This window comes from Strigops habroptila, chromosome 4 (assembly GCF_004027225.2).
Source record: "Strigops habroptila isolate Jane chromosome 4, bStrHab1.2.pri, whole genome shotgun sequence".
Lineage (NCBI taxonomy): Eukaryota > Metazoa > Chordata > Aves > Psittaciformes > Psittacidae > Strigops > Strigops habroptila.
In genome coordinates, this window is record NC_046358.1 from 59834269 (window position 1) to 59859739 (window position 25471).

At 39.5% G+C, this 25471-nt stretch overlaps 1 non-coding gene across 1 annotated transcript; it reads left to right on the forward strand.

Moving 5' to 3' along the window:
- Positions 1 to 1751: 1751 nt before the first annotated feature.
- Positions 1752 to 1870, forward strand: LOC115607780. Its single transcript, XR_003991345.1, has one exon. It is a non-coding gene; the product is annotated as a 5S ribosomal RNA (ribosomal RNA).
- Positions 1871 to 25471: the final 23601 nt, after the last annotated feature.

Below are 25471 nucleotides of genomic sequence, written 5' to 3' on the forward strand. Positions count from 1 at the left end.
ATCTCTGCTTCAGCTCAGATGAGGCTTAGTTTCAGCATACTTATGCACAGTGTTCACGAAAAGATTGCTTTTGATTTCAGGAAAGGAAAATAAAGATATATGGAGTCAGACACCCATTAACACAGCTGTCTGAGCATGACTGCGTAGTCTAATGCTTTTTGGATTTTCAGTGAAAAGAGATTGAACTTCTCTTTCTGGTTTTGCCGGGGAAAGAAATTAGGTCCTGAAGAGTTTTAATTCCTTTGAGTGATCTGGAAAGCAGTATAAACTTCTAGATGATAGATGGCAAAGGGATACCCAGATAACACTGAATTGTTCAAACAACGATACCACATGATTACATCACACTCCCACATCCCTGGTCAGAAATGAAGTCGATGGCAGTGATAGATGGTTAAAGACATGAAATTAACAAAATACACAGTGGCTTGATGGGGGGGTTAAGAAGAGAGAAGTAAAGACTGAATGAAGTAGGGTTTTTTATAAATCTTGAATGTATTTAATTGTTATCACTGATTCCTGTGTTTTCTACAACCTTTTGTCTAGTAGCATGGTGTTCGGAAAGCAACAAAACTTGGAGGCATTTTTCAATCCTCAATAAGAATAATGTAATTTCATTTATTGGTTTGGGGTTTAAGTGAAATCATGACGAGCTGTGTGCTATATCATCACTTGTTAGCAGTGCAGAACTGGCCAGGGGATTGTCAAGAAGCCTGGTTACCAGGTTCTTCATGTCTGGGAACTCAGCCAGCTGCACAGGCCCTGTGCTACCCCTTCTCCCTGTTACTTCCACTGTCTTGCAGTCTGAGGAGTGAAGGCAGGCTGTGCTGAGTTTTCCACCTGTTGATAAACCTGGAGTAACTAATAGCTGGTAGTCCTGGCTCATTTTGTACAAACCCTAATCCTGCTCCCCCTGAGGGAAGAATCAGCCTGTCTCACCATTAGGAGACATTTATGCTGCTCTGTTATTAGCTTTCATCCTCCCTTGTGTTTTATGCTGAAGGGATAATAGGGTTCTGTATTATGCAATCTCCTTCCATTAGTTATCAAATCAACCACATCCTGTCATGACTTTGCCTTTCCCTGCAGTAAGGCTTCCATGCCAAAACTTAATAAATAGATTCTGCACAAATGCTATTGTATCCGAAGTGCTCTGTGTCACTGGAGTGCAGTGGTTGTAAAGTGCTGCATGTGTGGACTTATCATATGTAACAAGTATATGTAAGCTTTGTATAGGTATGCTAAGAATTTCATGAACGTAACAAGTTGCTCTGAATGAGTCGTGAGTGTTCAAAGGTCAGAAATATTCTGTATACTGTCCTGGGTTCAGCTACAGCAGTCATTTTTCTCTTTCTTAGTAGCTGGTGCAGTGCTGTGTTTTTTAACTTTCAGCCTGGGAACAGTGCTGATAACACTGATGTTTTCAGTTGTTGCTAAGTAATGTTTATTCCGACCAAGGACTTTCTCAGATTCATGCTTTGCCAGGGAGGAGGGGAAGCCGGGAGGAAACAGAGACAGGACACCTGACCCAAACTGGCCAAAGGGGTATTCCATACCACAGCACGTCATGCCCAGTATATAAACCGGGGGGAGTTACCCGGAAGGCTCAGATCGCTGCTCGGGTCAGGCTGGGTATCGGTCGGTAGGTGGTGAGCAATTGTATGCTCTCCCCTTGTTATTTCACTAATCATTATTATCATTGGTGGTAGCAGTAGTGGTTTTGTATTAGGTATAATACAAAATAATATGTTGCTTACGGCCACACTACCCTGAAAACGCCCGATCTCGTCTGATCTCGGAAGCTAAGCAGGGTCGGGCTCGGTTAGTACTTGGATAGGAGACCGCCTGGGAATCCCGGGTGCTGTAGGCTATGGGCTCCACAAAGAACTGTCGTGGTTTGAGCCCAGACGGTAACTTGGAACCACACAGCCGCTCGCTCACTCCTCTTCTTCTTCCTCCCCCTGCTCCAGGAGGGATGGGGAGGAGAATCGAAAGAATGTAACTCCCACGGGTTGAGATAAGAGCAGTCCCGCAACTAAGGTATAACACTGCTGCTGAGTATACCCACTACTGCTACCACCAATGATAATAATGATTAGTGAAATAACAAGGGGAGAGCATACAATTGCTCACCACCTACCGACCGATACCCAGCCTGACCCGAGCAGCGATCTGAGCCTTCCGGGTAACTCCCCCCGGTTTATATACTGGGCATGACGTGCTGTGGTATGGAATACCCCTTTGGCCAGTTTGGGTCAGGTGTCCTGTCTCTGTTTCCTCCCGGCTTCCCCTCCTCCCTGGCAAAGCATGAATCTGAGAAAGTCCTTGGTCGGAATAAACATTACTTAGCAACAACTGAAAACATCAGTGTTATCAGCGCTGTTCCCAGGCTGAAAGTTAAAAAACACAGTACTGCACCAGCTACTAAGAAAGAGAAAAATGACTGCTACAGCTGAACCCAGGACAGTATGCAACTCCCTGTTATAATGAAATGTGCAGCAATCCCTGCATATGACAGATACTGAATATTTACGTGAAGTGAAGAAACTTAATCATAACGAGGGCCTGATCAGTGAACATATTGCTATCAGTGAGTACCACTGACTTTGATTTAAGTGGAGTGTTTAAAAGTTAAGGACCTAAATATCTTGGTGGATTTGGGATTAGAAATAGCATTGCCAGATTCCTGGATATGTTTTGAAAATATACATCAACATTAGATCTGAATATAGATAAACTATTTTCTTTTTAACTATGACGTTTGGTAGGGATTTTTTTTACTTTGAATTAAAAATTCTATATTAAAATGTAAATAATGACATGGGTTAGTAACTGGCTGCAAAATGAAGTAAAATGAAAATCCAGGTTACTTTGAATTTAAGTGTTATCACACTTAACGTTTTGATATTGATCGTACAAGCACAGCATCCAGAACCCAGACTTGGGACACAGACATGTATGCCAGCTACTGCATGAATTTTAGTCTTGATGAAACAGATACTGCAGAATAAGGTTAGGCACATCTGAAGAGCATTCTGAGATAGCAAGCGTGCTGACTTGTGTACGGACACCTACTTTGAATGAGCTGAGAGAGGGCAGGAATGAAAATTGACTTATAGTCCTTAAATCAGAGCCATGGGAGCTTGCCTCTGATCGCTTGGAGTGTGTATTTCTGTGCCATCGGGTGAAGATAGGTACCTTTGGTCTGTCTTTTGAAGAAGCTGCCAGAGTGCACTCTTTTCATAAATTGACTAAAAGTGGAGGTAGCGGAATCCCCTTTGGTGTATCAGCTCAGTAGTTTGAGCTTTGGACTGGGAAGTGAAATAGCACCAGGTTTCTCTGGCGTGATTCATCCCCCATCCACCACCTGCTGCAGGACTGTGAGGAGCAAGGGATTAAAGGGACCAGGAAGGGCACTTTCTATTACAGCTGCTGATTATGTGTTGTTATGGCAAGGCAAAACCAAAAGACCACAGGAGGAAAAATACATTCTCCACTGTTTTGCTAAGGGCATCTCTCTGGGCTGAAGAAGTCCTGTGTCTCACTGGTCTCTCAAAGCCTGTTTATGTGCATCCCAAGAAATGGTCATGGGACTGTTTGGTTTCCCCAGAAGAGGAAAAAGCAATGCGAGGGGCATGGTGAGAGTACAAGTTTATATACCTGGAGAATTTGAAATTCAAACTGGGAGCTAATTGCTAGAGGTCATTCCTTTCAGGATTAGGCAGAAGCTAATTGTGGGTTTGTACTGGGTCCTTCACTTATATAGTTAAATCATGCAGTTTTATGCAGCGTAATGCTTTATGCTACGTGATGCTTTAAAGAGCTTTAAAAGCTGATGCTAGTCTTTGAGATTTTTATGTTCAACTTCAAACACATGGTGAACCTTTAGAATGAAATGTTGAAGTGCCCAAGTTTGAGGATTTATAATAAAAATACTGTGTTGATACTTAACTAGATAAAATTAGAAATGTTTGCTCCTGATGACTACTCTTTGTAGCAGAGCTCACCCTTAAAAGAATATTTGATTTCTGGCAGCTTCTTCGGAATTTCTAGTAGAAAGAGACGATATGGTCAGTATATTTGTACATTAGAATCTCTTTTAAATTATTTATTGATATGTTTTTTGATTAATCACACCATGATTTAATTTTTTTTCAGATAGGAAATTTCATAAGAGAGAAGTTTATCAATAGATTACATTTACAAAACCATGGTAGTGGTGCAGATTGTTGTGATATTTGGAACTATGTCTAAAGCTAAGTTCTGCTAGTTAACTATTTCTTATTTTGTTCAAACTAATTTTGTCACGTTTCTGGTTCAGAGTAGAAAAATTGAAGATGTGAAACCTTAAACTGGGGATTTAATGAATTGGAACTTTTGATTTTCAACACTTTGATTTTAGTAATATAGAAAATATTCCAAATTCAAAGTCTTAAATATTCTTATCAGAAAGGGTCTAATTCTCAGTAATAACTTGTCAGAATTTGACATCTTTCAAGTACTGGGGGAATATGTACTGAAAATAATCAACTAAACTGGTTTTGTCCTTGCTAAGCCAGTCTGTCATTGAAACGCATTTCAAAATATGTAGGGATATTTCACAAATGTGGCATACAACATTGTGTGTACTGATATATTCTGCAATTTCTTTGCTGAGTATCAGCACATATATCCAAACTTCCTGTCTGGAAGAAGAATACCAATCATCTGTGTGTTCAGAAGAGAAAATGGCAGGGAAGGATAGAATCTGTCCATTGAAAGTCAGAATTAAACTCCAGAGTTAGGTGTAATTGGGGAGCTCAGCTGTGTAACAGTATAATAATGTATAACAAGTGTAATATAATAACATGTAATAATGTATGATGTTCCCTTCTACATTCTCTCATGGATTACTTCTTTCTCTATGCTAGAGTGTTATGTCACATCTTTCCTGGGTTTACTGGAAGTCTTTTTTCCACCCCAGTAATTTGTTATTGAAGTAAATCTAACTTTAGACAAAAGAATTTTTTGAAGCAAAAGGTTCTCATTTTAACGTGCTTTCTCTGAGGCTCAAAATCTCTGTTTGCTGTTATTCTGGAAATAAAAATCCCCCGTCATCTGCTGAAAACTACCACCCAGTACTACTCCATGATGGGCGTGATTTACTCAGCTGCCTTTTGCAGAGCACTCTGGTGCTGGTGGGTCATGATATTACAGGTTTGGTGGTGGTGGAGCTCGAGAGCCATGCGGTACTGTGATTATAGGGTCATAGAATCACAGACTGGTTTGGGTTGGAAGGGGCCATAAAGATCATCTAGTTCCAACCCCCTGCCACAGGCAAAGACACCTTCCACCCGACCAGGTTGCTCCAAGCCACGTCCAACCTGGCCTTGAACACTTCCAGGATGGGGCAGCCACAGCTTGTGTAGCATAAGAACTGCATTCTCTGGCATTTATGACTGCATAAAGGGTTTAGTGAGTGCAAAGGATGTCCTCTGTTCATATTCAAATGTGGTAAGTGATTTGTAATGTAGGGGGAACCCTTGATAAAGCCAAACCCAAGTTTTGGAAATAAAGTGTTTGTATGATATGCCTTATTTACATTTTAGCATGTATTTAAGGTCTGGTTGCAGAGGTAGGTTGGATGAGGGAAGCACACCCCCATGATGAAATGAGGCATAGGGCAGTACTTTGCTTATGGCACAATATTTTGACAGATATTTGCTTTTAAAAAAACCCTAAAAATTAACCAAAAAAAAAAAAAAAAGAAAATCCAAAAGCCAACCACCAAGAACCAGCAGCTTCTGAACACGTTAAAATTGGTGCTAGGCAATTTTAAAGGATTTCAGCATTACCCATGGCAGAAAAGGAGGAATTGCTGACAAGTGGTGGGGAAAGGAAGCCATCCCCCAAATTCACTGATTGTGGCGTGGGCATCTCCACCATCTATTGCCACTGCTACTATGGCCTCGTCAGGCACCAATGCCTTGTGCTTAGAAACCGCAGCAGGTCAGCAAAGGCAGCCACCATGGGGTGCCAGCAGCTGCCTAGGGTAAATTCCAGATGCTAATCAAGCCAGACCCTAATGCACTGAGTGCCATAAAACATACTGGCATGAATGATAATTTCAGTAAATCACTTTGTCGCTATTGATCTGCTTTCATTGGATCAATGCAACCAGATTTAATGTGAGAATGAATGAGGAGACCTGCAAGTAATAACCTGCTGAATCTTCCAGCACTTGAACTTGCTGTACAAACACCTGATTTTGATCAAAGTGTATCTTTATGATTGGAGTGTAAGGAAGTTTTAAGATGACTTGAACAGAAGGTCTCATTATTTTTGCTTTAATATAAACACATGGGTTATTTCCTTTAAGAATGGGATGTTATGTTTGTGCTTTTTTTTCTATCTCCATGATGAAAGACAGAATATTACATAAATGTTGGTCAGAACAAGCCTTTTTTTATCTCTGTACTACCTTCAAATTCTGGGTGTTTGCTGTGAAAATGAAAACAGCTGTAAATGTGTTACATTTATTGCTTTGCATAGTTGTGAAGAAGGCGTCTCCTGAAAATGCCTCCTTGATAAGTAATTAAAAACTTACTAACTCAATCATCCTTTTTGAAAACATCTTTGTAGCTCTTTTCTGAATTTAATAAGCCTGACTTTAACTAATTCAGGATTTAACAGCTACTTTTACTGCTGAGAATTGTCAGCAGCAGCCCTGGATACACTGTTGGTTCATTCAGCAAGCAGAAATGTATAAACCCTTCCACAGTCTGTGCAAAAGTCTTTGTTCTCTTCAAAGCCACAGCAATGCAGGACACAAGTGTGCAGCTGGACATATCCACTGACTTGTTCTTGCTGACCGGGCATGTTTAGAAGCTGCTGGTATACACTGATTTTTGAGGTTCCAGCCTTTTGCTGCTAGTATATATCCAATTTCCTGCCTGCAATTTGTTCGAGAGCTTTCCATGGGATTATTGCACAAGAGACAAAAAAAAAAAATAATAATTAGCTACTCTGTGTCTATCTTGTACAGGAGTGTACAGTTTCTCCAGGGTACCAATACTCAATGCTTTATAGATACGTGAGCAGATGCATACACTTCCTAATGTTCATTCTCCTTCTTGGATTCCCTTAGAGGAAGTGATATGACATGATGTATAAACTTCAACCACAGTGTCTTAAAGTAAAAAGAAACCAAAGAGAATACAGCAAATGGGAAAGGCAGGATTTTCATGGTTTAGGGAAAACAATATTTGGTTTGTGGAGGGATTTCAACTTCACTGTGATATCATTGGCCCCTGTTAACACTCTCAACTTCATGTAGATCAACCCTAGCCCGATATGCTGGTCATCTCCTTATTTTAAATGCCTTTGGATGTTTAGCTGAGACACAGCCTGTAAGTAGATGTTGCCCTAATCCAAAAATTAGATTCTAGTTTGGATGCTGTTTGAATTCTGTTATAGTAAGACACAGTTCACATCTCTTTGGCTTCCTGTTCTAAGTGTATATATGGGAAGTTAGATTTGTGAAATGCAAAGAACATCAAATGTAATAGACTAGGGGTAATATTCTGCAGCATCTTAAAACCCAAGATGCCACTTGTCAGTGTGGAGAAAACCCAGTTATCTCATGGTTATTTTCCTCATTGCATAGGTAAGGATGGCAGAGTACACTGTAGAAAGTAGCGCAGCCTGCTTACTTGAACACTATTCCCATTCTCGGTTACTTGCTGCTGGCCACAGCTGGAGGCAAAAGATAGGAGTAGATGGATTTAGGGTCTGAGGGAGTGTAATTATTTTAATGTGCTTGTGCTCACATGATTGCAAGTGTGACAGTAAACTGTAATCCCTTTTTCCTCTTCACTTCTGCCTAGTAAATCATGATTATTACTGATTTTTCCTTATAGCTTTACACAAAAATTAGTTGTAAAAAAATGGAGTATATAAATCAGTATATATAGAGCTGAAGGTTGGTAGTTTTTACTCCAGCTGACTCATTAAATATGTATTTATTAGTAAGATTGTCAAATTTCAAGATATGAAATAGGCTGCAGTAGGTTCTTCTTAGTTCTTTAATTTTGCTTATTTTCTGCTCAATTTTATATGTCTGACTCAAATGGCCTAAACTCAGAGTAAATGTAGTTATCAAAAACTAGATGTGCAAGGTTGTGTGTGTCTGTGCATATGCAGTGTCCTGACTATGTTGTGTGTTTTCTGCTGTGGGTCTGAAAACACCAATATTTCCTTAGTCCTTTTGGTTTTGTTTCCACTCTAGTGTGTGTGACTGGCTGATGTGTTTGAGGGCCTTTTGTGTAAATCAGACTGGCAGAAGCAGAATCTTTGAGAGTGTTTATGGAGTCTTTATTCTCCTCCTTGTTCAAAGTAAAATTTGCCTGGGATCAGATTTTAATTTTATTAGTTTCAGGTAATAAAAAATATTTTAGTTCTTTTCTTGATGAAAGAGGGTGTTTCCGAGTGTTAGAGTGGTGAATGTCAAAAGCATTATAATATCTAAACCAAGATACTGAGACTCCATAATTTATACAGCAGTAAAATACACTTTGTGCACCAGAGTCTCTTCTGTAAACACATGTTTGTTTTCACTGGTACTCAGTGGAACAGCCTTTCCTTGTACAGGCTTAAGCAGTTCCACAGTCAACTTTGTAAAAAAATTACTGTGTTGTTTCTGACTGGAAATAAATGTCTTCAGCAAATTGTAAAGTATGTAACCACAGGATGTCTTCCAGGCAATTGGCTTTTATTATATATAGAAGAATTACATGCTAATTTGTATATTTTAGATAAACACATAAAATAGACCTGCAGCAGTCAGACTGTTTGTCTGCAATGTGATTCCCATTTGCATTAAGACTCTTACTGCTAAACAGCCAGCTGAAGGGAAAAGCTCAGGCAGTATATTAGCACATGGGTCTTCAGCCAGCAAAAACACCCTGTCTTGATTTCTTCAAAACTGCCATTTGAAGAAAGATGGATTTATTGTCTTTGCTGGCATCAGCATCAGGCATACATCTTACAAAATACAGCCTGCACAATGCACACTAGCAATGGCATAGGTTTCACCTATACATAATTTTTATAAGTTCACGTTATAAAAGAAAAGGTTATATGATTTAGAGCTAAAAGTGAACTCACTCCATGGCTACGAATGCTCTCTCAGCTGAAGATGTTACCATTGTAAGGATAAATGGGCACTGCCTCAGCTCAATTGCCTGTTTTACTGCTCCTCCTACCCCAGTGCATTTGTCACGTCTTTCAGTCTGCAGCAGGGTTTGTGTTTGTGATGTGTGCTGTGCTAATGAAGTTCTCAAAAATGCTTTGGTTTGGTTCTGTAAGTTGCTTGGGAGTTTGTAATCAGAGCAATTTAAAGATTCAAATCTTTAATCAGAAGGGAAGAACCCTTCAGAAGAGGCATCTTAGGTAAAAAAGAACTTTTGGCCATGATTTATTATCTACTTTGAGCCAAGATAATCTGACAAATTAGAACTGAAAGTGTTGGAGATTACTTCAATTTTTAGATCCTCACACCCCTTCCACCCCTACCGCCCAAAGAAACAAAAATGCACATTCTGTTCTGTGCTTTAAAAATGCAGGTATGTAGGATGGCCTTGGTGGTAACAAAAAGGCTGCAAATGACATTTTCCCAGGTGCCCTGTCTCTTTGCAGCTTTTCCCCGAGTCCAGTCTCTCCTGGGTTCATTAGAGGGAAATTTCACTGTGTGAACCTATCTGAATTTAGTGAGTCTGGTTGTTACTCTGTTTATACAGAGTATTCAACAAAAAATTGAACTAATTCCAGCAAGACAATTGAGTATTTATTGTGTCTTCATTCTTGAAATCAAGTGGGCTGTTCTTAATCAAGTTTCATGTTGAACCTCTAAATTATACAATTATCAGTAAAATTTCCGATAGGCTTTGATAAAAAGACTGACAATCTACATAATAAAAGAAAATCCTATAAATGGCCTTTTTAAACTATGTGCTGGAAAGAGCATAAGCTCTGCATTACTGACAGAGCTGGTCCGCAAGCTGTATGAAATTTGCCTCATGCTGTATGAGTAATAGTTTTGGGTCTTTTTAATAAATTAGTAGAATATTTCCTTTTTTTCCTTATCAAGGAGATTTTAGTTTAGCTTTGGTTTAATGTACTGTGAGCTATCACCTTTACAAATAATGGGGAGATTTCTTCTGGTTGTTTGAGCTCTCATTCCAAGGGTTCTCTTATACTTGGGTTCCTACTTAAGTCCTCCCCAACCTCAAATGGGAAGAAAGAGTATCTGAGAACCTAGGCAGCATGTCACTGCTGTGTTCTCTAACCATTATCTTCTCTTTTTCCTTGATGGAGTATGGATAAAACCAAGAATCTACTTGAACAGAAGGTAAAACCACATATCATCTGTTCTTCCAGATTTATTTTTTTTCCTCATAGTTCTCTTAGCAGAATTTGAAAAAAACTTATTTATGAACTAAAAGCAAATTGACTGACCTAAAATTTCAATGCACCTTCCATCAGTGGATTTAAATAGCGAAATTATGCAGGCATCTCTCAGTATTTAGGCAATCAAATTAGTAAATGCTGGAAGTACCAGCAATAATGCCAGTTCTTGTCCTGTTTACTGTCTGTATTTGAAATCCTGTATAACCTTAGCTGAAACCTTTCAGCAAACTGTTTGAGGCAATCATTTTGAGCTGTGCAGTTGATACTACCGAGGGACAGGTTGCCATCCAGTGGGACTTGGACAGGCTTGAGAGGTGGGCCCATGCAGACCTCATGAGGTTCAACAGAGCCAAGTGCAGGGTCCTGCATCTGAGGCAAGGCAACCCCTGGTGTCAACACAGGCTGGGGGATGAAGTGACTGAGAGTACCCCGGAGCAAAAGGACTTGGGAGTATTGGTGGATGAGAGATTGGATATGAGCTGTAGGTGTGCACTTGCAGCCCGGAAGGCCGATTGCATCTTGGCTGCATCCAAAGAGGCATGGACAGCAGGTCTAGGGAGGTGATTATGCCCCTCTGCTCTGATGAGATCCCACCTGAGTGCTGTGTCCAGCTCTGGAGTCTTCAGTACTGGAAAGACATGGATCTGTTGGAGAAGGTTCAGAGAAGGGCCACAAAAATGATTAGAGGGATAGAGCACCTCTCCTGTGAGGAAAAGCAGAGACAGTTGAGGTTGTTCAGCTTGGAGAAAAGACTCAGGGGAGACCTTATTGCAGCTCTTCAGTTTTTAAAAGGGGCCTATAAGGAAGATGGGGAGAGACTTTTTAGCAGGGCCTGTTGTGCTAGGATGAGGGGTGATGGCTTTAAACTAAAAGAGAGGAGATTCAGGCTGGGTGTGTGGAAAAAATTATTTACAATGACGGTGGTTTCCCAGACAGGTAGTGGATGCACCACCCCTGAAGACATTCAAGGCCAGGCTGGATGTGGTTCTGGGCTACCTGATCTAGTTGAAGATGTCCCTCCTCATTGCAGGGGGGTTGGACTAGATGAGCTTTGAAGGTCCCTTCCAACCCAAACTATTCTATGATTCTTTGATTCTGTTGTCTGAGTTTAGCTTCCATTTTCTTAGTGATCGTTCAGTATATATGTTTCCCTCTGCTCATTCCAGCCTGCAGAAACTGGTTCATTTGTCATTTGGCAAAAGTCTGGAGATATGATCCCCAAATCCTCTTTTTATTCATCCAGAAGTTTCATTTCTGCTGAGCTATTCAACTGCAAGACCATTCATGCTATATTTACTCATAAATAGAAGTGTCATCCCCTAAAAGATGGCTGCTACTTTACAGTAGTATTGTAATTTTATCAGAGGGACTCCCTCTTTTTCACCTTTTCCTGTAGACATGGGCTTAATAAGTTGTTCTACTCTTTTTGGTCATGAAGTATTTTTCATTGAAGTTTGCCATTTGTAAAATGAGATTAATATTTCCCTATTCCATAAGAAAATAAGCAGAAAATAGGGATCTTAAATGATGATAAATGTACTAGCTTTTTATAGTTTTGTTCCAAATCTTTAGCTAGGTTAAGGTTATAATTTTTGTAACAATATAAATTGTTTTATGTAATTATTTTTGACATCCATTGTATGATCTGATGTTTTCATAGACTAATAATAGAACATTTCAAATTTCCCTAGAAGCTCCCATTTTATTTTTTTTTTTAATTACACTATGTCCTCTGTTGCCTGGCATATGGCAATGGAATGTCAATGAATATAAATAATGATCTGCTGGTCTGATAAAAAATGAATTTTTGTGCCCAGCAGACAACTGCTTAGAGTCCCTTTAACATTTTCATGTGGCTGAGGTTGTAAGCAGAGAAACATGAAGCACTACCCGTGCCTGGCAAGCTCTATCAATCTCTGTCAATCTTCCACATCCAGTTGTTGCCTTTTGCTCAGAGCATTTGCTCTTCCAGCTTCTTGGTTTGGGTGGTTTAGAAATCCCTTGTATACGTGAAAAAACTAGCTGTTGTTTCAACTTTAATGAGTTGTCTTACTGTTCTGTAAGCAGTCATCTAGAAAAAAACCAACTCACTGTGCCTGGTAGTTAAACTGGAATTTAAAAGTGTATTCCCTGTTTCTTCAGTAGAGAATAAAACTGTGGAAATCTGAACAGAGTATATTTTTGTTGTGGCTATTGTATGAAGACCCAGGAATAGGGAGGAAGACTAGAGTGATATGTAGTTTATTTTCTTATACCATCTGCTATAGCTGGAAGATGTATTGAAGCTGTGGGGTTTTCTATCTTTTTTGTCACATCTAAGAAGCAACACTCTCCAAACCAAATAGGCTAACAACTAAAAAGTGGAAAAAGATACTTGCACAGGCAGGGTAGGAGGCTCTAGATATGCAGTCTCACACATTCAGCCTGCTACACTCTACAGTCTGTGTGCACGCGTGTGTGTGTGATACATGTAAGAAGAAGAATGCCCTAACAATAAGAGGATTATGTTTTGAGACCCTACACCTGAAAAGAATCCCTTGCAAACCTCTAAATATGGAGAATAATGCAGCTGAAGTGTTACTGGTCCTCAAATTAAGTGCGTGCGTGGTTTTGGAAACTGTGATAATAGACCAGATATGTGTCTGCTCCGTATTTTTATTATTCTAGGGCCAAGCAGTTACAGGCCACCACTAGTTTAATTTGGAAGCAATAATTCTGTAGAAGATAAGATATTTTTGCTTTCAATACATAACTTATATTCACATCAACTTTGTCAGCTTTATTTCTCCTCTGTCCTTTTTATAACGTGGTTTTAACAGTAATAATAAAACACAGGCACATATGATACAGATATAAAAGAAGAAATTACTCATAAAATTTAGTATATAAACTGACTTTATAACAGATTTGTGGGAAGTATGAGCATTATAGTTCTATTTTTTCACCGTAGGACTGTTGTATTGCCATTCTTCACAATTGAAATGACACTGTTTTATTATAATGACCTGATTATTAAAGACAATGCCACTGAGCCTTCATTTTCTATCCATCTTTTTTTTTTAATTATTATTGCATTGTAACTGAACTATAAAACGTTTAACTGGAGAAAAATAATATTATTAATATCACCCTGGAGGCAGATCTGTGGTGAAATCATGTTTTTATTTAAAAAAACCTAGTGGATTTTTGGGAACATTACTGAAAGCAGGTTTTCCACTGTATAAACTACAGAAAGTTTGCTAATGTGATACCAAGTCTGAGCCTTATAAAGACAAAAGTGGCACAACGTCATTCATTGGGACTGTTCTGATGACAGTCAAAGCTCCCTTCGTAGGTCATTGCACAGGAATTGAAATTTTGTGGTGTTATAACCTTCATATTTCTGTCTCTTGGGTTACCCATCAAAACACCAGGAGAAGTCTGCTTTACCTTTTCTCTTCATTAGCTGGGGCATGAGCTTCATTCTGCTAATGTTCACATAGCATAAATGCTAATGTTCACATAGCTTTGGCAACCGTGCATGCCAAGTTGTCAAAGCAATGGGTGGTTGCCAGAGCAATCTCCACATCAGTGTGTCCTTTCAACAATGAGCCTGATCTCACTGGAATTGATGCAACTGCTTAAGGGTTTTTCAGAACAATTCCTAGAAAATGCATAGAATTTTGATAAATCTGTTTGGCTTTAAAGTGTCATAAATACTGCTGTAGATACTTTGTTACCTTGATGTTCTTCATGAAATGTTTTAGGTCAGTGCATTCGTTCAATTTTTTTCTTTAATGAAAAATCACTACAGAAGCATTAATTATGTTTTCTGTTAAGAGTTAAGAAGTCTATTCAAAGCTACTGACATACTTTGCTTTTGTACATTTGTGAGAATGTACGGCATTGCACCACTTTACCATCCAATTCTTTTCTTAGCTTGTTGGTCTCAATAGTCAGCTTCTGGAGAACTATGATTTACTTCCAGTTATGTGTTTGTGCAGTTCTTACAGTAAAAAACCTCCTGATCTTGTTTTGGCACAGTATTTTATCCAGTAAAAATGATGGAGATGAAGTGGAGAGAAGGAAAAACTTGGTGCTAAGCCCACAGGCGTGTGTTTAACCTGGGGAAGATGCTCAAAGAGTATGTTTCAGACTCACAGATCTTGGGCTGCTTAGTGTAGTGGGAGGCTGCTGTGTTCATTCTTCCATTTCAAGAAGGTTGATTTATGAATCGCTGCTCTCTGAAATCAGCTTCTCATTAATGCCACACACAGATGGAGCTGCTGTTATTTACCCCCTATATTGTCTTATGAATAACAATAATAAAAATTATATAGAGATTATGTAGAGATTAGATGTGTTTCCCTACAGCAATATGAATATTGACTCTGTAAATCTCTTTCTCCAGACCAGAAACATAAAATTTTGTTGCAGCCTCAGAGGTAAATACTGGTATTTGAGTGGTGCTCAGAAGGCGTAATTAAGTGTTTTAGTGGCTCTGTGCTTCACTGGTGTAGGTAGAACAATTACTGTTGAGATCTGATTATGAAGAGAAAAGCTTTTTCCCCTTTAGAAAATATTTAGTCTTTAAATGGGGGAATCCTAGTGGAACAAAGACCCATGTGATAGGTTTCTGTTTATATGGTATTCTTTTGCATACAAAAGTTTGAATTACAATGAAATTTTGACTGAGCTAAATTCTGCTATCTTAAGTAGCTGTCAAATATGGCAGGTAACATCCTGCAGATGAAATCTGTAGTTTCTAAGGTGGGGAAACAAGCAAACAAAAAACCAAAACCCCTTCCTCCACGTAGAGGGAATGAAGAATGGGAAGCAGAGCAGAAAAAATGAGTGAGTGAAAGTGATGTAAATAAATGTAGGAGACAGGAGTCTTATTACTGTATAACATTAAACATATGTAACAATACATTATTATATTTATAATTAAATCTGGCACAAGAAAATATAACAGACAACCAGGAAGATAGATGAGCACAAAGGTTGTCCTGATTTACAGTGTAAGATCCTGATCTTTTTGGGGTGCTATTGCTCTTCAGCTGGATCCAGTAAGGACACAGAAACCATGGGAGATGAAAAAGGATGGTTAATGTTTTTCCTGGTTGACTGTGCATACAGCCTATGATTTCTACGATAGGTAACTTTTGGTGCCTGGGGCTATGTCAGATGTATGTGGGTCTGAAATCTTCATACTTTCAGCAACAAAGTGAGTGGTGAGTGGAAGAGTTTTGTGTGGCCCTTATCCATAATATAGTGTCAGGAACATGTGGGTTCATCCATGTGAAAAGGTGTGTGTTAACAGTATAATACCTTAGGTACAGGTTCACTCCACAGAATATGGGATCTGAGGGCAATAAATGCCCTGTTCATGTGCTGATATCATGTAAGGATATTAGCAGCTGAAGAGCATCTGAAAAAGAAAAGTTTTTATTTGTCTTGTTTAATGGCACAGATATGAAGTACCTTGTACAATTTCTGCATTAGCCTCTCTCTTTTATTCTCATACAACATCTCTCTTTTACTAAGTGTAATAATATACCCATATTGCAGTCAGAATTTGATGCTTAAGCTCGTTATGCAAGATGACGTGTATGAGGAGAGAGAGTGATCCTAGACAGATAATAAATACAGGAGAAACAGGTCAATATTTCAGAAGTGTTTCAGGTAGAAAATTATATGATAATATATTACACGTTGCATGAAACAAACAAAAAACGGTGTCTATGAGTTGTAGTGGGAATGTCTTTTCGTTGCAGCTCTGGGTGCTAGGTGCCATGCATGATGCTGACCTCCAGCCAGCACCTTAAAAATCAGTCTAGGAGCCATAGTGAATACATCTTGAGAGTGAGTTTTTCTTTCCAGATGAAGGGTTTAAAAAAACCCCAAGTGTTTGTGCAAATGAATAGCACTTTTTTTGCTGTTTTCATTTCCTTGAACCCAATTATTATAAATATTTCTCAGTCTTTGTATCTTCAGCTAACTAGCTTTTCTAAAGGCTTCCTTACTGCATTGTTTAAGGAAAAAAAACTTTTCGTCAGCTCTTCTCAGCTACTCAGAAGTACGGAAGCTTCCATTGCTAATCTTTGTTTTAAGGTCATTTATTTGTAGCCCTTCAAAATCTTTCCAGGGGTCATTAATACCTAGTTTTGTAGCCACACTGGATTTCAAATCAACAAGCTTTTTGTCTATGGGTGGATGGAAAAAGTTTGCTTTAGTCAGTGTACAGCTGAAGATGTAGAACATTTCCTTGAAGACAGCCTGACTAATACAGAAGTTGGTTAAATCCTACTGCTAAGAGCACTCATTAAAATAAAACTACAACTTGTTCTGAGGGTGGTGTTTATGATCTTAAAGTCCTTTCCAACCCTAACTATTCCATGATTCTCTGATAACTTCACTTGACCGAAACTTTGTTTCCTAATCCTAAAAAGTGTTGTGCATCATCATGAGGGCATGATTTGATGTAATAACGATTGTGAATACTGTTACTACATTTAAATATTCAGTCTGAAAACACTTGTCTGGACATCATGAAAACTTTCTGTGTACATCAGAGTGGTAGCAGAAACAAAATCATTATTTTGATTTACAGAAAGAAAAAAATAAAAAGTAAAAAAGTCAGGCCCAGAGGCAATGATATGAGAATATTCTAGCAGCCCTAGGCCCTGCAAGGGATTATAAAACAAGGATTATAAAACCCTTCATAGGCTGCCAGTATCTCTTTTTCAGTGGGAGTATAGCTGGCCTCGGATCCTTTATATCCTTGACTCCAAAAAGCCGAGGGGTCGACCTTGAGTCTCCCCTGGAGCTTTCTGCCAGAGGCTCCAGGTAGGACCATTCTCCCCGGCTGCGGTATAGAGCGCATTTTTCACATCTGGCCCAGCCCGGACTGGTCCAAGGGCTACTGCATGAACTATTTCTCGTTTAATTTGTTCAAAGGCTTGTTGTTGCTCAGGGCCCGATTTGAAATCATTCTTCTTCCGGGTCACGTGATAGAGAGGGCTTAAAATCGAGTCAGTTTGCAGAGGTGAAAGCCATCCAGCTGGCCTTGGACATTGCTGAATGAGAAAAATGGCCAGTACTTTATCTCTATACTGACTCATGGATGGTGGCAAATGCCCTGTGGGGGTGGTTGCAGCAATGGAAGCAGAGCAACTGGCAATGCAGAAGTAAACCCATCTGGGCTGCTGCATTGTGGCAAGATATCGCTGCTCGGGTGCAGAACCTGGTGGTGAAGGTACGCCACGTAGATGCTCATGTACCCAAGAGTCGGGCCACTGAGGAACACCAGAACAACCAGCAAGTGGATAAAGCTGCTAAGATTGAAGTGGTTCAGATGGACTTAGATTGGCAACGTAAGGGTGAATTATTTTTAGGCCGGTGGGCCCATGACACCTCAGGCCATCAAGGCAGAGATGCAACACACAGATGGGCTCGTGATCAAGGGGTAGACTTAACAATGGACACTATTGCCCAGGTTATTCATGAATGTGAAATATGTGCTGCAGTTAAGCAAGCCAAGTGGTTAAAGCCTCTCTGGTATGGAGGACAATGGCTGAAGTACAAATAGGGGGAGGCCTGGCAGATTGACTATATCACACTCCCACTGACCCACCAAGGCAAGCACCATGTGCTTACCATGGTGGAAGCAACCACCGGCTGGCTGGAAACATACGCTGTGCCCCATGCCACTGCCCGGAACACTATCCTGGGCCTTGAGAAACAAGTTTTGTGGCAACACGGCACCCCAGAGAGAATTGAGTCAGACAATGGGACTCATTTCCGGAACAACCTCATAGACACTTGGGCCAAAGAGCACAGCATTGAGTGGGTATATCACATCCCCTACCATGCACCAGCCTCTGGGAAAATTGAGCGGTACAATGGGCTGTTAAAAACTACACTAAAAGCAATTGGTGGTGGGACTTTCAAACACTGGGATACACATTTACCAAAAGCCACCTGGTTGGTCAACAGTAGGGGATCTGCCAACAGGGCTGGCCCAGCCCAATCAGAACTTTTACGTACTGTAGAGGGGGATAAAGTTCCTGTGGTGCACATAAAGAATTTGTTGGGGAAGACAGTCTGGGTTATTCCTGCTTCACATAAAGGCAAACCCACTCGTGGGGTTGCTTTTGCTCAGGGACCTGGATATACTTGGTGGGTAATGCGGGAAGATGGGGAAGTCCGATGTATACCTCAAGGGGATTTGATTTTGGGGGAAAACAGCCAATGAACTCAATTGTATGCTGTTGCCTGCTCTATAACACTTTTATAGCCCACCAGCTAGATATCTTCAGGTCGCCAGCAACTGACCCTGACTTCCCTCCGATCATCACCTCAACAAAGAATGAATTTTGAGGAAACCAGAAGAGCTTAGCAGTGACCAGACGAGTTTGGCGGTGTCATCAGCAGGCAACAATCCAACACCACACACCCTCCTTCCTGCCCTGAAAGACTATTACAAGAGATGGAGCTGTCTTTGACATCAGCAGTGTTCTGAAATCGCCTCACCAAGTCTCTCTGCAGAGCCAAATAATCACCATTGTGACGAGATTTTTTTCTCGGCCCCAGAAAAAAAGAAGGCAGGCTCTTCGGCCCCAGTCTGCCTCCCAAGGTTACGGATGTGAAGCACCATGAGAATAAGCTGGATAAAAAGGCTGGATGAGTGATTGTGTGCTACAAGGGGCCACAGAGTGTGAACTCTCTTTCCCGTTTCTATAAATACCTCTGTTATATGTAATCTTGCCTCTGGTACTCCTAAGGCCGATATGTATGTATGCTGACCCATTTTATGAAAAACAGATGGTTGGTTTCCCAACAAATACTTTGTTCCAGAACACATTATTTCCTACTGGTTTATGAGCTGAAGGGTGCAGTGTCTTCACAGTCAAGTAAAATTTTACTTCTGATGAATGCTCAGCATACCACAATTTTAAGATGTTGGAGAGCAGAACGAGGTTTTTTGCGTCTCTTATGTTTTCTATAGAAGGCATAATATTTAACATTGTCTATCTCCAAAACCTTCATCTAGTACCTCCTGAATCTTCCTTACACAACGTTACAGCATGTTTTTTAAGCCAATCAACCTCTGAAAATGTAGGTAATGACAGAGTTATGGATGTTCGTACCACAGCAGAGAGATTTCCACCTCCACTTTCTCAGTTTGGCAGGAGAAGTGTTCCCTAATTTGCTTGGTGCGATGAAAGCTGCCTTATCTCTTCTTCAGTCTTCTGAAACCAATGCCTGTTAAAGAGGAAAGCATGTTATGGGGCTTGAGATTTGGTGATGATAAGGGCCTGTATTTTCGATTTAGGCAACTGTGGTCACAATTTCTCTGGTACCCAGGATTTCACAAATGCTGTGACCAACAGCAATGCTGAGAGAAAGCTATTTTGTTCCTCAGGAGTCCAACCTCATGAGCAACCAGTTGCCATCTTGAGAAGTTTTTTAGCATATAGATCGTCTGATTTATGTTAGACTGAATAAATGTATTTACTGCATCTCAGTAGTGATAAAGGCAGCTAAAATCCCCGGCTGTGTGAAATTGCACCTAATTTCTACCAGGGATGGAGAATTTAATGAAATTGTTTAGCAGATGAAGCCTTATGGAGATCCCTTTAGATAAAATGAATGGCTTTATTTAATACTGTTCTCCTGCGATGGAAGGGAATAAGTATATCGAAAGGCATCATGTTTAATCTCATCTTTTTCGTGTACTAAAAGCTTTCGTGAATTGTTAGGTGAAGCTGTTTGAGTGGAAAACATGTACATAACAGATGAATATTTCAGTCAAGTGTGTTATTTAGTTTTTGAGATGGCAACATTACTTATGATCTTGACCGGAATGACAGATGCACTCAAAAGGGTTAAGCTGAAGCCACTGTTATATGAATCACCTACCAAAATCAAATTGCACTGGAAACAGGGGAAATATGTAGAATGTGAGAATTACTGTGTGCTTGAAAATATGAAAATAATCTTACGAGAATGCTTTTCTGTAGCACCGAAGAGCCATTTCAGTGTTAGAGAGAAAATATAACTTCCAACAGCTGGGAAAACATGACGGAGTACTTGGTGGGGGTTTTTTTTCTGGGTTTTCTTTTTTTTTTTTTTTTTTTGAAAGCTACAAAATCCACTTTTTGGATTTAGCAAATGTGATATTTCTGCCATTATTCTTGCAGCACGTCTGGCAAGTCATTGCGTCAGTCTAGCACTGCCTGTGTCTGCGTCTCCCGGCAGTGATAAATAAGGGATGTTGACTAGTGGCAAGAGAGGATAAATGTGAGCTGTATAGGAGGACAGTATGAACAAGCCCAGGGCTGAGCTCAGCATATGTAACTGTGGCAGTGTACACAAAGCCTGTCTGCATGGTGATGGATGCAGTTTATTAAAGCAAGCCATTAGTAGTAGCTGCCATGTTTGATTAATTTAATAACAGACTGAACAAAACATATGGGAGTGTATGTGAAGATATGTACTTTGGCAGAGGCTGTATATAGATAAATAATATGGCTTTGACAGTCTGAAATCTGTTAATGCTTTGATAGATTAAAATTATCTGTGGAGGATGAGGAATACATCAGGACCACCCTTACAGGAGAAACAATGCCAGAATGTGTATAAAGAAGCTGTGATTCAGTTTCTGTTATTTTCCAATGTTTCTGATATGCTCTTCTATTGATATGAAAATAAAATCTTTACAGGTTCATATATTCCTTTTAGCATAATCCTTCCCTTCTCTTCCCCCACCTTTGCAGCATCTGAAGTCTGTGCGATAGTAGATAATTTTTCTGTGAGGAACGGTAAGCATACATGGACCCATTTTTACCTGAATATGCCAGGAGTCATGTGTATAGCACTAGATTTTATCTAGGATTTAAAACACCAGAAGAATATCTTACATGCCACACCTGATCATGGCTTTTTACTGGAGAGAACTATGAGCTTTTTCTTCAGTGCTTCCCTGCTATCGTTTTTAAGATTATTCTGTCTCTATGCTGATACTGGTCTGTGAAAACAATTCTCCCTTCTGCCAACTCTTTTGCTAGAGAAGCACAAGTTGTGGCTCTGTTTTTAAGACTCTTAAGCTTTGCACTTAAACCTGTGTTTCATTCGTGGCTCTGGGAAGTAAGGATAAACAGTGTAACCAGAGAAGAAGAAAAAAGTATTTCCGTTGCTTCAGATTGATCCAAATGAAAATAGGATTTCTGAAATGGCAGGCAAAAAAAGTTGTGCTTGATCAATCTAGGAATTAGAGCCTGTATAAGGATTCATAAGGTTTTACACAATTCCTTCTTTCATAATTTGGTCACATGGTTGTTTATGTGGTTTCTTTTGTTTGTTTGAGTTTTTCTGTGGGTGGGTTGTTGGTTTTTTTTTGGGGGGGACGTGTGTGAAGAATAAATGGGATTTACAACTAATAAAAAAGTCACAGTGCTTGGTGTTTTCCCACTAGAGAAAATGGAGTTATGCCATGAATAAACTGAGGCCAAAACTGGTTTAACTCATTGGGATGTTAAGGGTAAATTATCAAACAAAAAAAGTCAAGCGTACAGCATTGGCAATAAAATGGGGAGCAGGGAAAATATAAGAGAAGATAAATGTGCTCTCCTGGCCAACCTTCTCTCTTGAAAAAATTTCAAAGAAATAACCCCTTTTCCCCCAAAAAAAAATCCCAGTATCTATGAATTAAAGAGTATATTATGAAAACTCTTCTTACTGCTGTTTATTAAATTAACTGGATTAGAACCTGAATATCAGTTTAAAGACTTAATTGAAAACCTCTTAAACTGTATTGGCTACCTTCCAGGACCAGGTTTAGTTCTGGAAGCCTCTTCTGTATCCAGGGAAAAACAGGTAGGAGGGGGTGAAGAGCAATAAACGGATTTTTGGCATGACCTGCATGCATTGAGTAGTAGTTGGGGCACATGAATCCAAATCAGAAGAACAGGCAGTTGAAGTCAACAAAAGCAGTTTTTACCATCGCTAACTACAGAAAGATACAGGTCTGCTCCTCATGGTTTGTGTGACTTCTTGAAGAGGGTTGTGTACATACAGGATGAAGGTAAATGTACACAAAAGGCATTGTTCAACACATCCTAAAAGTAGATGCTTCTGAGGTGGAGAGCCATCAAAGTGTAGCATTTCAAGGTATTCATCATTCCTGAGGGCACCGATACTATAATTATAAAATATTGTATAGATGCAGGTGGATCCATAGCTCATACAGAAAAAAAGCAGAGGGCCTGATTCAACAAATACTTATTAGTAAGTATGACGCTTATTGATCTGGGAGGAGTGGGGGGTGTTCCTATGAACCTGCCTGCTGCAGAAACATAGAGATAGTGTTAGTTTTTCAGCTGTTAAATAAAATAATGAGACTAGGAAAGATAGGTAGCATTAATAATACAGGGAAAAAATAATGACCCCCTTGGGATAGAAAGAGAAATAACCCTTCTTGTATTTGCATGGAATATATACTGGCATTTGTGTCCTATAGACACTGTTTGCTGAAGGGGTGTCTACAAGTTATTTTTGACAGTAACTAGGAAGCAGTGTTTAAACTAAAACTTGAATGTGACCTCATTTTTTTCCCCATTTCTTTTTTATAGCCACTGAAACTACCCATGGTATAGAAGCAGATTGTGGGAAATCATATTATTGCCTTTAAAACTGTTTGCACTCTGTGAGATCGGCAGTGCTTGGCACTTTTGATTTTCTGTTTGTGTGTAAAATAAAACCATCACTGTATGAAGTGTGTACCCAACATAACAAAACAAAGACTCTAGAAATACAAAATCAAGTCAGAATTGTAAATAAACAGTTTGTTTTTTAAAAACTTTTGAAAATATCTGAGTCATCCTTGGTTTTGCCTGTTGGATTAATGCCACATGAAGTTGTTAATGATTATATTTATTATGCATTTTCTGTATTTTCTCCAGCCGTTTGTTTTGTCATTTCTTTGCCTTTTGTTATGTTTTATCTCTTGTTGTTTCTTTCCTACTTTACGGCCAACTAAAACATAGTTCAAATCCTGGGCTCAGGACAGGGCTGAAAGCCAAGTAGAAATGGCTGAGATGAGGAAGTCTTGCTGTTGGGCAACAGAACATTTGCTAATCTGATATGTGGAAGCTTCTTCCTCCATCTGGCCATATGTAATCCCAGCCCTTTTCCTCAGTCCTGGGGAGAGCAGGACAGGAAGCTGAGCCTCCTCATCTTTGTTTTTCAGTTCTTGGAGGTGCTGCAGTTTTGCTTTTACCAGTACAATATGCAATGTCTTTCCTACCCTTCTACAAGAAAACTTGCTTAGTTCTGATGAGATTAATCTCTTAATGTGAAGGGAAGAGATGGGGACTGTATTTCTGCATGGTTTACTACCAAATGCTTGTGAATAAAGCTTGCAGGTTCAGCCCTCTGGCAGGGGAAGGTACCCGTGCATTTAGATACCATGCTTTCTAGGCATACAAAGCAAGGTCTGTTCAAGGCTGCAAGGAGAACTTTACACAGGGCACTTGTGTTTCATGGAAAATCATTTGTGATTTATGATGGGGACTTAACATTTAAAACCCCCTCACACACCTTAATTTAAAATCACCAGATTCATACTGCTTTCTGTATGGGGAAAGTTGTTTAATTTGTGAAGCAACCCACTGAAATAGAGTCATGTTGTGGAGGAGAGGAAAGATGTTTGTGGTTTTTTGCTGCAATTTTGGCTGCTGTTCTTAGTTATTATCTGCTAAGTTGTGAAATTCAGTTAGATCATTTCAGTCATCTCTTGGCTGCAGGAAACATATCACTTGAAGATACAAAGAATTATGAATTTGTTGAAGAGTTAAATATCAGTCATGTGAATGTTTTTATACAATTTCTGCTGACTTTATTACAGCCACATGATGCACTCAGTTTTATAGGGCTTCCAGAGAGATCGATTAGTATTTCTTTAAATATTAAAAACAAAGAATGCAAAAGGGTACTGAGGAGTTTCTAAAAGAACAAAGAAGCTCCAAGAAATGGTCTTCAAATTTATTTCTTCTTTTCCAACACTGAAATCTTGTTGAAGTCACTCAGTGTAGTGGTTTCCATAGTCTCATGCAGGAAATGTACTGAACTGAATTATGAGCATATTCCCAAGCTCTGCCTGAGAAAATGCTAAAATTACCTTGAAAGCACCCACCTATTATTTTTCTTTGTAAGATTTTGGAGGAAATATTTTTCCAGTTCTGAACAGTCGATTCTTTACTTTAAAAAGTTTATTCGGAGCACGGGGTAGGTGTAGGCTCTTGTCTGCGTGGCTGAGCTAGCTGCAGGTATAAAGTGCCAATATATGGCACTATCTTTTGCCAGTAGGCAGTTTGGAAAAAAATAACAGGAAATATTCTGCCAAGAAAAACTAATGGAGCAAAATGCAGCTGTGCATTGCATTATAATGCCTCAGAATTTAAATACGAGATTAAAATCCTCCCTGTTCCTGTTCTTGAGTTGTTCAAATGCTATTGTTATTACAGATGCCAGAGGACATGAAGCATGGGTGTTTGTTAATATGTAAGTTATATTAGGAATTTATATGCTAAATATGTCTTCTGTATTTTGAGTGCTCTTTACCATGTGTCTGTTGGAGCCATTACAGAGTGTCCTGTGACAATCTCAGTTTAAGACTATTTGTGCCACCCACCATTTGTCTCTGTCCCACTGCAGCAGTACGCAGCCCCTTAGTTTTGCTTTTGTTTTGAGCCAGAGTGGTACTCTGAGCACAGGTCAATCTCACAAATATTTGCACCAACACAACTGGTGGTGTGGACTGGTAGTCAAAACCAATCAGGTTTTTTAGTCCATTAAGTCTTTTTAGCTACCTAACAGTTCATGGTAAGAAACAACAAGCTGAGGGAACTACCTACCTCATAATTAACTTAATCATTAGTAATAGTCACACTTGCATTTGAACTTGGGGCCAGTTTTGTTTAATATCTTTATCAATGATCTGGACAAGGGGATCAAGTGCACCCTCACTAAGTTTGCATATGAC